Source organism: Antechinus flavipes, chromosome 3 (assembly GCF_016432865.1).
Source record: "Antechinus flavipes isolate AdamAnt ecotype Samford, QLD, Australia chromosome 3, AdamAnt_v2, whole genome shotgun sequence".
Lineage (NCBI taxonomy): Eukaryota > Metazoa > Chordata > Mammalia > Dasyuromorphia > Dasyuridae > Antechinus > Antechinus flavipes.
Window position 1 is genome coordinate 607,020,336 of NC_067400.1, and position 12,979 is coordinate 607,033,314.

The following is a 12,979-nucleotide window of genomic DNA, read 5'->3' on the forward strand; positions in this document are numbered from 1 at the left end:
GCTAAATCCTAAAAAGCATTTAGCACCCTAAAAGGGTGGGTCAGATATAATAAGGAGAAAGACACCATGATTTTCTAAAAATCTCTCATGATCCTATTTTCTAGATCAGTTGTTTTTCCAATAATATATTGGAAAAATATCTCACCCCATTTTTTCTTTTGGCTTTTTTTTTTTTTGTATTTTTATTGTATCTTAATTCCTCATAAAGTCATTTGCTTTTATGTACTCAAGTCTAATTTTTAAGGAATTACTCTCCTCGGTGATCTTTTGCATCTCCTTTTCCATTTGGCCAATTTTTCTTTTTAAGGCACTCTTTCCTCATTGGCTTTTTGTGTCATTCTTATTTCTCTTTCTAATTTTCCTTCTATCTCTTTTACTTGAACTTCAAAATCCCTTTTGAGCTCTTTCATAGCCTGAGACCAATTCTTATTTTTCTTGGAAGGTTTGGACATAGGAACTTTGACTTTGTCTTCTGAGATTGTATTTTTGATCTTCCTTGTCACTATCATAACTTTATATGGTCAGAATATTTTTCTGTTGTTTGTTCATTTTCCCAGCATATTACTTTGTTTTTAACTCTTTGTTAAAATAGGACTCTGTTTCCAGATGGAAGGTACAATGTCCCAAGCTTCAGGGGGTTTTAGAAATCCTTCTAGGGACCTGTATTGTGAGCTACCACTGCTACCCAGAGCTGAGTATGGACAAAGTCACAGAGTCCTACCACAGTGCCATTGAAGAGGCCCCTGCAATCTCCCTCTGACCACTGTTCCAGCCCCCTATCTGACCTTTGATCTCAGGAAGGAGCCAGGATTGTATCTGAGATCACTGCAGCTACAGCAGCACTGCTTGTGTCCCTGTTGATTCAGTGCCCCCAGAGCCTGATCCTGTGTTGGGACTCCTCTCACACCCTAGTCTTGCTGAATTATCCTTGGTCTTTGTGGGCTGAGAGTCTGGAGATTACTGCTACTGCTGCCAATTTAGAAGCACGACTGCCTGTTCCTGGTTTCCTGAGGCCTGGTTTGGGCTGATACAGTTTGCACCATGATTAGGTCCTGACCCACCCTATGCAATAAACCCTTCTCCAACCTTTAGATGGCAAATTATTCCACTCTGTCTTTCTACAGATTCTGGCCCTTTAACATATGTTTAGAGTCATTATTTAAAGATATTTGGAGGAGTTTGGGGGAGAATTTGGGTAAGTGCCTACCTTCACTCTGCCATCTTATCTCCACTTCCATTTAAGGTTCTCTTGGTAGAGTGATAAGAGAGAGTTGCCACATCCTTCTCCAGCTCCTTTTACAGATGAGGAAATTGAGGCAAGCAGGTACAAATGACTTGCCCAGAGTCATATAGCTAGTCAGTATCTGAGGTCAGATTTGAACTCAGGACATTGAGTCTCTCTGGTTCCAAGCCCAATGCTCTCCCTATTGAGCTAACTAATTGCTTATATGGAGACCCTTAGTCGCCACTAAGCAGTGGAAGTAGCTCATTTCCTTTCTGCTCAGTATTTTTGGGTTGTGTTGACATTCCTGGTATTCCTAGAATCAGTGACACCCTCACCTGTGTCGTTTCCTTCCCATTTCTCCCCCAGGCAGGAACTTTGACAAAGATAGAAACATGTTGGACTGGTGGAGTAACTTCCCATCCCAACAGGTCAAGGAACCTGCATGGTGTATCAGTCTGACAACTATCCCTGGGACCTGCCAGGCAGCCAGCTCGTGAGTGAGAGTGACATGCCCATCTTGCCAGGCAGAGCACCCAGATCCCAAAGGAACCTGGGCAAATAAAAGCCTGGGGGTCAATGGGCTGGACTGGGACTGGTCAGCTACACCATGCAATTAATCATCCAACCAATAAGAATTTTTAAAACACCTATTAGATGCCAGGCACTATGTTAGGTCCCTGCCCTGGAGAAGTTACAATCTGATGGGGGAGACTGTGTAGGAATACAAGTCTATACAAGATAAAACAAGAGATACAAAGTAGCTCTGGAAGAAAAATGAACAAGTTTGGATTGTTTCTGGTTTTACATGTGGGACCTGATGTCCAAGGCTGGGAGGGGACTGAGCAGCTACACCAAACAACAAGAGATTTTAAAGCATCTACTTACTATGTGCTACTGTTATATTAGGTCTCCAAATAATGGGGTTTGGGAGCAATTCACATGTGAAGACTCCAGAGATCTTTTCCTTATCAAAAGGAGCATTTATTTAAGAGAAGAAATTAGAGACAAGATCAGAATATAAAATAGGCACCAGGAGTGGTAAATGTGAAAAAGATTTGGGAGAGCATAGTTAGCAAGGAAAGGGGTTTTTAACAATTTACAACAGAAAAGAAAACTTCCCTAGTGGAACTCAGAACTAACCAGGAGAAAAGAAATTTGCCATGAGGTGAGAGTGTGCCATTGACTGGCAGACTAAATACTAAAAAGGGATTGAGCTCCTAAAAGAGTCAGCCAGCCATGACAAGGAGAAAGACTCCATGAATTTAAAAATCTCTCCTGGATCTATGTTCAGGATAGAGAAGTTACATTCTAATAGGGGGAGGCAGTGTGTGTGGATACAAGTCTATACAAGATAAATCGAGAGACACAAAGTAGCTCTAGAAGGAAATTCAACAAGTTTTGAAAGATTCAACCAACCAGGACCAGTCTTCCAGGCCCTGCAGGGAAAACCAGAGAAAACAGAAGATACTGTGAGGAAGGAAAGAGCAGGAATGATGTAAAACAGCAGTAAAGGCTTCCTGGAGGAGGTGACAATGGAACTGAGCCTTAGAGGAAGCTGGGGAAAGGAAGGAAGGAAAGCACTGCAGTTGCAAGGCATTGCCAGGGCAAAGCAGGGAGATTTCAAGCATCACTATAGGACAGTGCTGGAGGAAAGTAGTTTGAAACATCTCTTCCCATGATCGTGCTTTTTCTTTCTCATACCTACAGGTCAGCGGGATTGGAACACTAGGAGAAAATGGTACAGATAATGGAGGCATAAACCAAGCTTATAAAGTAAGCTGGATTTCATTTCTTCATTCAGCACCTATTGAATGCCTACTATGTACAATAGAGTGTGCTGTGTCAAGCTATATTATGTCCTGGATGATTGAAGCCTAACAGAAAGATCTTGGGATTTGGAACAGAAATGGATCACAGAAATTATCTAGTGCAATCCCCTCATTTTGCAGATAGGGAAACTGAGGCAGAGAGAAGAAATGATTTGTCTCAGCTAGCAAGGATCAGAGTCATAACTCCAATGAAGGTCCTGTGACTCTAAGCCCAGTGCTCATCCCTGCCAAATTTTAGATGTAGAGCCAAAAGGGACCTCACCTCATTTAGCAGGGAAATAAACTGAGCCCCACAGGAGTTGAGCTACTTGCTCAAGGTCACAGAAATAGTCATCAGGATTTGAACCCAAATCCCTCACTCCTAATCCATTAGTAATTCATGCTGCTTCTTCAGTTTATGTAGGCCTGCTCATTGGTTGGAGAGAACTTCATTTTTAAGACTTTGTCTGTGGTGTCCCAAACAGGGATACCCAAGGCTATTTCATGGAGTAGTAGATAAGGCACAAGGCCATGAATTCAAATCCAGATTCAAACACTGATTGGCTGTATGACCCCAGGTGAGACACTTCACCTCTCTCTACCTTAGTTTCCTCATCTGTAAAATGGGGATTTTAATAGCTCCCATTTCTTAGAGTTGTTCTGATGCTCAAATAACAATTATCAGGCTTTTATCACATTTTTGACACATATACAAATGTTAGCTATTGTTATCATCATTATCATAATTGTTATTATCTATAAAATGGGAATCAGAACACACCTGCCTTTCAGAGCTGTTGTGAGGATCAAGAGAGACAATAAGTGTTTCTTTAGAGTAGGTGGCTTGTATAAATATTTATAGGGTACTTTATAATTGCCAACAATTATTATTGTGCTTATGCCAGGGCGGGCTGGCCCCATTACAGAAAGACCTTTCGCCAGAATGGTTACTCCCACATTCTGGGTAATGCCGGGCTTATCGATTTCTCTTGTTTACAGAACAAGAAGGGAGAGAATCCAGACTGCCAGCACTGAATCTTATCCATGAAGAACCCAGCTGGGACCTTCCGGCTTGGTACCTGAATAGGCCGAGCCTCTCTTGCCTTCTGCAGCCTTACTTCCAGGCCTACATTTTTCCAGATTTCAGACAGTCTCCACATAGGCTGAGCTACAACTAGAGCAGCGTGACTAGGGCTCTAGTCCCTAGTCTAGTCCCCGAGGGGGTGAAATGTAGAGGGGGCTGAAATACAACCTTTCTCCATAGTGTTGCACCAAAAAACTTAGCACCTAATTAGCAATAGAAACATGTTAAAACAAGAACCCAGAAGATGGCACATTTCTTTCCCAACAGCCCACAGCCCTTCTTCCCTGGCTTTCTCTGGGACAGGTGCCTACTCATATGCTCTAAATCTCTATCGTCCCCTCAGCTGAATTTTCCCAAGTACAAAGATTGCTGGTTACAACTCTCTTCATGGACCTGTTCAGAATATCCTTCACTCAGAGAAAGATATAATCCTGGAGGATTAACTGGGCAGTATTGTGGTCCAGGCCCTGCTGAAGTGAAAACAACTCTTTATATAAAAGCATAAGAGATCGAGGGATGGAAGGGAGCTAGAGCTATACCATTTTATAGATGTGCAAACTGAGGCCCACAGAAGGAAAGGGAGATTTGAGTCAGGTCCTCTAACTGCATTTCAGCATTTGGCCAGGCACATTTATAATGAGTATTTTAAATTCTCTGCTTATTAGCTCCTATAATCTTCACAATCATTCTGCCTCAAAGATGAAGTGATATTAATTTATGTTCATTTGCCAAAAAGGCTGAGAGAAGGACAATGACTTTGGGAAAGGTTGCTTGGCTAGGAAGTCACAGCTATCCCATAATATAAGGGCTAGAACAGACCCCAGCAGCAATCTGGTCCCAGTCCGTGATATGCCATATCCTACAAGTGGTCCCTCAGCCCTGTTTTATGGCCCCCAGGAAGGAAGAAATCCACAAGCTCCTGAGGCAGCTCCTTGCACTTAAGGGTTGCATTTTGTGGGACTCCCTGACCTCAAGAGCAGACCCTAGGCTCTTCTCCCAAGTCTTATTTTCTTCAAGAGAAAGATTTCTGCTTCCTTTAAACAGTCCTTACATCACATGGAATTAGGTGGTTTCTGATACTTTTCAATGTTGAGTTTCAGACACTGTTTCCACCCCATTCCACTGGTCCCCATGTGCACCAGGGACTGAGGCAAAGAAGTCTGAATGCAGGAGCTCTGGCAGGTTGCAAGGGCTAGATTGGGGACAGATTTATTCTGGGAAACTAAGTCCACAGACCTGCAGCCATGGACAGAGGGATTCTACATGTACCCAGTATATTTTGCCACAGGGAAGTGTGAGTTGCTACCCGGGGACCGTGAGAACACACATTCTTTCTCCTGGGTTTGCTGTGGATCTTTCCGAACAAGGTGTGCCAGCCAGTCCATTAAAATGTCAGTCTTTTGAAGTACAAGTGGGCAAAGCATTCTGGACCCACCTGCTGAGGGCAAGGAAGCCAAATCCCTGAATGGGCCCAGATGCTGGGACTTTTACAAGGTAACTCATTCCAAAGAACCCCCCTTACAAAGTATCCTTCCCTCTTTCCTGAGTCAGGCTGACTTTAAATGGGATATCTTTGGGTGGATACATTTGGGAAGCCGCTCCTGTAACCTTCTAATGACTGGAATGAGTCAAGAATCACTGAAATGACTGAACAACAACTAATAATTGATATGTAATAAGCACATCTATTGCATACATGTATGTTATAAATGTGTGTAATTATAATTACATAATGTGTGTTGGATTTATCATAGATGTTGGAATCTTTACAAACTGTTAAGTCATTAGAGTTGATAGAGGCAATAATTACCTAATTTAGCATCATTCAGTATCATTGATCTAATCTTACAAGGAAATGTTTTGGGCCAGAACCTGAAACAAGGTACTAATGAGAACTAATTGATACAATGCTTGTGTTCACACCTTTACTTATTAGACTTCACATGTTTGGGAGATTTTAGGGTTTAGTGTGAGATATCTGAATTCACATCTCCCTTGAAGCTCTTAGGGCCAGAGAGCACTCTGGGAGAAAACCCATAATCCCACTCTCTGATATATAAAAAGAAAGCAGAGTTCAGCTGAATTAGATTGGAGAGGAGCACGCTGGGACAGACATAGAGCACTCTGGGAGATTGAGAGACAGAAGCCCTCTCTCCGAGGCAAGAGAGATCCATTCCATTTTCCACTTGGCTGGCTAGAGGCTGAAGCACAAACCTTTGGATTTGGAGACAATGTGCAAGAGCTCTTGGAACCAAGCAGAGCCATAGGCCTCAACTAACCGGGCTATTTTGGAAGGAGAAAATAAACGTTTTTATTTTTACCAGCTGGCTGCATTTTGGGTGATTATTATTCTTAACTGAAACTAAGGCTGCCTCCAGAAAACCTTCCTGAGAAACCTGCTCTCCCCAAGAGAAAACCATTATATTATTTTTAAAGAAGAACAAAAACACCAACAATATAAATAAATGCTATATAATACAACAGTGTTACATATGTGTATTATAGCAATACATTGTGTTCATGTGTGTGCATCATATATGTATCTTACAAATTATATATTGTGAATGGATAATATCTATACATATATTATGCCGGTTCCTTGTGAAGATAATTTCCAATATGAAGATAATAGCACCAATCTCACAAAGTCATTGCAAGGCTGAAGTGAAATAATATCTGCAAAATGAAATCTCTGGATGTTATTTAGTCCTCACAGAAGCAGGTGAGGTAGGTGCTATTGATATAGCATCCTAATTTCCTATTACAGGTAGGAAAACTGAGACTGAGAAGAAACTTGCCCAGGGCCACACACAGAGCCAGTGTCTGAGGCAGTTTTTAAACTCAGGTCTTCCTAACTACCAGCCCAGGGCTCAGCCCCTTCTGCTACCTGGGTCCTGATTTTGCCCCAACCCAAGATACCTCCTATTCCCCAATCCAGACTTCATTCCTAAGTCACCTTCCTAAGACTCTAGTTCTGTTTTTCCTTCATGACTATTTACTGAGCTTCCGGTTTGTTGACATTCTTGTTCAGTTGTGCCTGACTCTTTGTGACCCTATTTGGGGTGTTGCCAACAGTTTGCCATTTTCTAATTCAGTTCATTTTACAGGTGAGGAAACTGAGGCAAACAGGGTAAGTGACTTGTAAAGGTCACCCAGATAGGAGAAGGAGGGAGTCCAATCTGGTTCTTCATCTAATAGCTTTCTATTTTATTCTTGCTGACTCATTTTAAAATCTACACCTTCTGCATTCATAAAGGACCCACTAATTGGGTTAAAGAACTAGTGTCCTACCTTGGTGATGATTCTGCCTTTTCCAGAGTTCTTGGCACACTCAGACTCTTCATAATGGTCCAGTGAGACTAGCTGGGGTCATCTGTGGTAGTGGGAACTTCCAAAAATCAACTCATGTATCTTGCCAGATGAAGGCAGGGAAACAGCTGACAGCCTGGGCTGGCCTCTTCCTCATTGTGGCAAAGAATTAGTTTTCCCTCCCAGTAACAGCTTTCTTTTGGCTCAGAATTACATTGGAAGCTCTCATGGACAGCTACCAGACATAGCTGTACTTCTCATCTATATTCTTCCCTGACAATTCCAGCTTTTCCTGCTTGGTAGCTAGATCTTTCCACCTTTCTCAGGTCCCACTGGGCCTATGCTGGGCTCAAAGAAAACAAAATTATTTCATTTGGGAAGAGCAAGAAATCTTTCTCTCACATCCCACAGAAGATGTCCAATGAGATCCATTTCATAAAAACTGTAAGAGGCCGTAATCTGCTGATAGTGACCACTTTAGCTTTTTCATGTCTGATTCCTTTCACTTTCTCCATCCCCTTTACCCAGAAATCTTCCCAGGAACTTTCCTTTATAGGGTCCTTAGGGAACAGTTCTGGGATTTTATTTTGTGGATATGATTTGTACGTGCCTGGAAGATAATCCTGGGCATGAATCACCCATAAACAACAAAAATGAGAGCCAAGTGGATAAAGTCTCAGCTTTGGAGGCATGAGACCAGGATTCTGGTTATGTGACTCTAAATGAGTCAGCACCTTCAGCAGCTCTAAGAGAGAGGTAGGTTGGAATTGGTGAAGGAAATTTGGGCACTGGGATTTCCTTACACAGTTCTAGATTAACAACACAGTACACTGAAATTCATGACACCTCTTTGAAAAGGCTTTTACCTCATTCATCTGGGCCCCAGTATAACCTTTGGAATGAGGTGCACCAAGCATCATCATCCCCATTTCACAGGTAAAGAAGGTGACTAGGAGAGGCTAAAGCAGAAGAGACTAAAGCAGAAGAGATCTCAGAGGCCAGAAGTCCCATCTCCTCATTTCTAGATAATGAAACTGAAAGTCAGAGAGAGAAGAGGTCTTCCTGGGCCAAAAAGAGAGGAAGCATCAAAACCAGGAGGGCAATTATTATCTTGCTGGTAGCTGGTGGGTGGAGGAATGGAGGGAAGAAGGCAGAGAGAGTGCAAGGGAATACAATGGGGAAATGAAGGGGAGCTAAAATAATCAAGGTCAATAAAATAGATTCTATATTTGAAAATATGAAAATAATATATTGCTTTAAACAAATACTTGGACAAAAAGGAGAACAATCCCTGTCTGCTTTCTCTGTTTCAGAAATTAGCGTCTGGAAGGTCAGCTTCTATTCTTCCTCTCAGTCATTTTGATTAGTCCATGCTGTCGTCCTGAGTCATGTCAAATTTTAGAGGCCCTGAGTCATATCAGAAAAATGCATTTTTCCAAGAGAAAGAACATTGAAAAAATCAATAATAAAGCCAGATATTCCCATGAATGCCTGAAACAGCTGTTTTCTTAAAAAAAAAAAAAAAACTTAACTAAAAAAGGCTGCTTCCTTTTTTCCCCTTTTGTTGCTATAATGCAGATTTAACAGCTAATTTGGAGATGAGCACTTTTTCCTTCTCATAGTGGTAGCAAGAAGTCTACTCCAGACTTTGCTGAGCTCTAGTCTGATGAGAGGGGCACAGTGATGAGAGGCCTGGCTTTGCAGTTAAGAAGCACCTGAGTTCTGATTTCCCTTCTATTTTTTACCAGCTGTAAAAATCACTTATCTCTCCGGGCCTCAATGGGTCCACCTGTAAAATCTGAGTGTTGCATTAGGTGATCCCAGAGATTTCTAGAATTATGATGCTACCATCCCTACAGGCCACCCTTCATAAGGAAAGCCCCCTTTGGGGTCTGCTCCCTTTGTATTATGATGGACCCATGAAGAGAAGAACAGGTGATGCCTCTGATTTCAGGCCCCAGCTTGCTTGACCTGCCTCTGCTGGGCTTGTACTTGCTTGACTTCCCCTCCACGCTGCCCTATACTTGTGAGCTAGGTGGGACCAACAGGCAGCCAGGTGTGATGGTGTCTGGACCTTGCTAGGTAGTGCTGAGCTTCTCAAAATGGAGTCAGGGCAGCAGGAAGAGCAGTTTGGTAGGCAGGGGCTCCTGACTGAAAAATTTATCTGGGTTCCCGTTTCTCTGCAGAACCTTGGATTGTTCACCTTGCCTCTCCTACCCTCAACTTGGAGCTTTTTGAGAGCAGGGGCCATCTTTGGCCTTTCTATCTCCAGCCTTTATCCTAGTGCCTGACACATTTTTGTCCTTGTTCCATCACTTTCAATCATGTCCTACTCTGTCCTTGTTCCCATTTGGAATTTTTCTGGAAGTCTTGCAGAGGGACTTCAAGGAGGGCTACGCCCGCTGCCTGCAGGAAACCTTCCAGTTCCTCTCCTTCCAGAGGGCACAGACAGACACCTAAAGCAAATTGCGCAACCACTTTCAGAAAAGCTTGTGGGCTGCCTCTGAAGGGCTGGCTGGCTTCCTCCTCCCTCCTGCTGCTGGGAAGCAACCTGTTCCCAAAGGCCCTCCCAGTCCCCTGTGGTGGCCTTGTCAGATAGCTTGAGGTTTTCAGTGAAATGCAGAAAAGACTGAGCCCCATCCTTGGATCATGAGGTCCTGGACTTTTTGAGAAGTGTTCTGTTTGACAATGTCAGATCAACATTGTAATGTATGTTAACATGCCCCATTGTGTGCTCTCCCACATCCTCTCATTTCCCCATTGTAAGTGAGAGACTGTGTCAAGGAAACTTGTAACTGCAGGCTGTACGAGGAGTGGCAAACATGCTTAAAAGTCTGCCTCGCTAGAGGCTCGGGTCAGTTGCTGGCTGGCTAATAAATGATGCTTTAAATTGAATAATCTGGTCTGAGCTGTTTATCTTGGGTCAATCCAGTTGATCACTCCAGAGGAATATGGCTGCTGCAGAACCTCCTCTTTTCAGTAGGGAATATTAGTTCCCCCTTAGTTTATGTGTGAAGAGAATGGAACTCTTTTTTTTTTATTGTAACTTTTTATATACACGATATATGCATGAGTAATTTTACAGCATTGACAATTGCCAAACCTTTTGTTCCAATTTTTCCCCTTCTTCCCCCTATTCCCTCCTCCCGATGGTAGGTTGACCAATACATGTTGAATATATTAAAGTATAAATTAAATACAATATATGTATACATGTCCAAACAGTTATAGTTATTGTACAGTTATTTTGCTATACAAAAAGAATTGGACTTTGAAATAGTGTACAATTAGCCTGTGAAGGAAATAAAAAATGCAAGCGGACAAAAATAGAGGGATTGGGAATTCTATATAATGGTTCATAGTCCTCTCCCGGAGTTCTTTTCCTGGGCGTAGCTGGTTCAGTTCATTATTGCTCCATTGGAACTGATTTGGTTCATCTCATTGCTGAAGATGGCCATGTCCATCGCAATTGATCATCATATAGTATTGTTTTTGAAGTATATAATGATGTCCTGGTCCTGCTCATTTCACTCAGCACCAGTTCCTGTAAGTCTCTCCAGGCCTTTCTGAAATCCTCCTGTTGGTCATTTCTTACCAAATAATAATATTCCTATACCACAATTTATTCAGCCATTCCCCAATTGATGGGCATCCACTCAGTTTCCAGTTTCTGGCCACTACAAACAGGGCTGCCACAAACATTTTGGCACATATGAGTCCCTTTTCCTTCTTTAAGATCTCTTTGGGATATAGGTCCAGTAGAAACACTGCTGGATCAAAGGGTCCCAGTTTGATAACTTTTTGAGCATAGTTCTCAATTGCTCTCCAGAATGGCTGGATGTATTCACAATTCCACTAACACCGTATTAGGATCAGGTACTCTTGGCAGTGGACAGAGCCCTGGACTAGGAGTCAGCAGGCCTGGATTCCAAACACCATTTCTGCCACTTACTGTGTGATCTTGGGCCAGACACTTCCCTTCCTCACCTCTGAGGTTGCTTTCAGCTTGAAGGGAAAGGAGTCCAGTGTTCTGTTCAGGGTGTGGGACTGTACATAGATATGTCTTCATCATGAAGAAGCCCTTACCATACTTATTATCTGTCAACTATCACTAATCATTAGCCTTCACCTCATCAGAACTCATCATATTCTATCTCTTAATTGGAAACCACCCTAATCATTATCACACAATGGGGGAGCCAAAAAGAATGACTCAAGGATGGGGCAGGGAGTAGAAGAGGGAAAGGGATTTTTGTTCGGTACATTACAACTGTGGTAAGATTGTAAATCTGTTAAGTGCAGAGATGAGGGTGTGTGTGGGGGGTGTCTGACCTCTGTAACAGCTTTGTCCCTTTGAATCCAGTTTTCCCATCTTCCCCTCCTGCTCCCAAGAGATAAAGCCCTTTCTGACATGTGGGTTAGCTTTTTAAAATTAAAGCTTTTTATTTTCAAAGCATATACATGGATAATTTTTCAACATTCAACCCTTGCAAAATCCTGTGTTCCAATTTTTCCTCCCTTCCTTCCACTCTCTCCTCTAGAGGGCAAGTAATCTAATATATGTGAAACATGGTAAAATATATATGTTAAATCCAGTATATGCGGACATAATTATATAATTCTCTTGCTGCACAAGAAAAATAAGATCAAAAGGGGAAAAATGAGAAATAAAATAAAATGTAAACCAACAACAAGTAGAGTAAAAATGCCATGTTGTGATCCACACTCAGTTCCCACAACCCTCTCTGGGTGTAGATGTTCTTTTCATCTCAAGATTATGGAAATGGTCTGAATCATCTCCTATTTGAAAAGAGCCATGTCCATCACAATTGACTTACTGTTGTTGTGTACAATCATCTCCTAGTTCTACTCATTTCACTCAACATCAATTCATGTAAGTCTCTCCAGGCCTCTCTGAAATCATCCTGCTGATCTTTTTTTTTTCCACTGAGGCAATTGGGGTTAAGTGACTTGCCTAGGGTTACAGACCAGGAAGTGTTAAGTGTCGTAGGCCAGATTTGAACTCAGTTCCTCCTGACTTCAGGGCTGGTGCTCTATCCACTACACCACCTAGTTGCCCCTGATCATTTCTTATAGAACAGCAATATCCCATAACATACACATACCATAACTTATTCAGCTCTCCTCCAACTAATGGGCATCCACTCAGTTTCCATCCAGTTTCTCACTATTACAAAGAGGGCCACCACAAACATTTTTGCATATATGGGTCCCTTTCCCTCCTTTAAGATCTCTTTGGGATATAAGCCCACTGGAAACACTGTTGACTCAAAGGGTATGCACAGTCTGATAGCCCTTTGGGTATAGTTCCAAATTGCTCTCCAGAATGGCTGCATTAGTTCAAACTCCATCAACAATGTAGCAGTGTCCCAGTTTTCTCATATCCTTTCCAACATTTGTCATTATCTTTTCCTGTCATTTTAGCCAATCTGAGAGGTGTGTAGTGGTATCTCAGAATCGCTTTTAACTGCATTTCTCTGATCAGTAGTGATTTAGAGCACTTTTCATATGACTAGAAATGGTTTCGATTTC

General features: G+C 42.2%; 1 protein-coding gene across 1 annotated transcript in view; it reads left to right on the plus strand.

Moving 5' to 3' along the window:
* The window catches only part of LOC127555970 (tumor necrosis factor receptor superfamily member 14-like), a 659,215-nt gene that overhangs the window by 172,030 nt on the left and 474,206 nt on the right, over positions 1 to 12,979 (plus strand). The window lies entirely within an intron of this gene.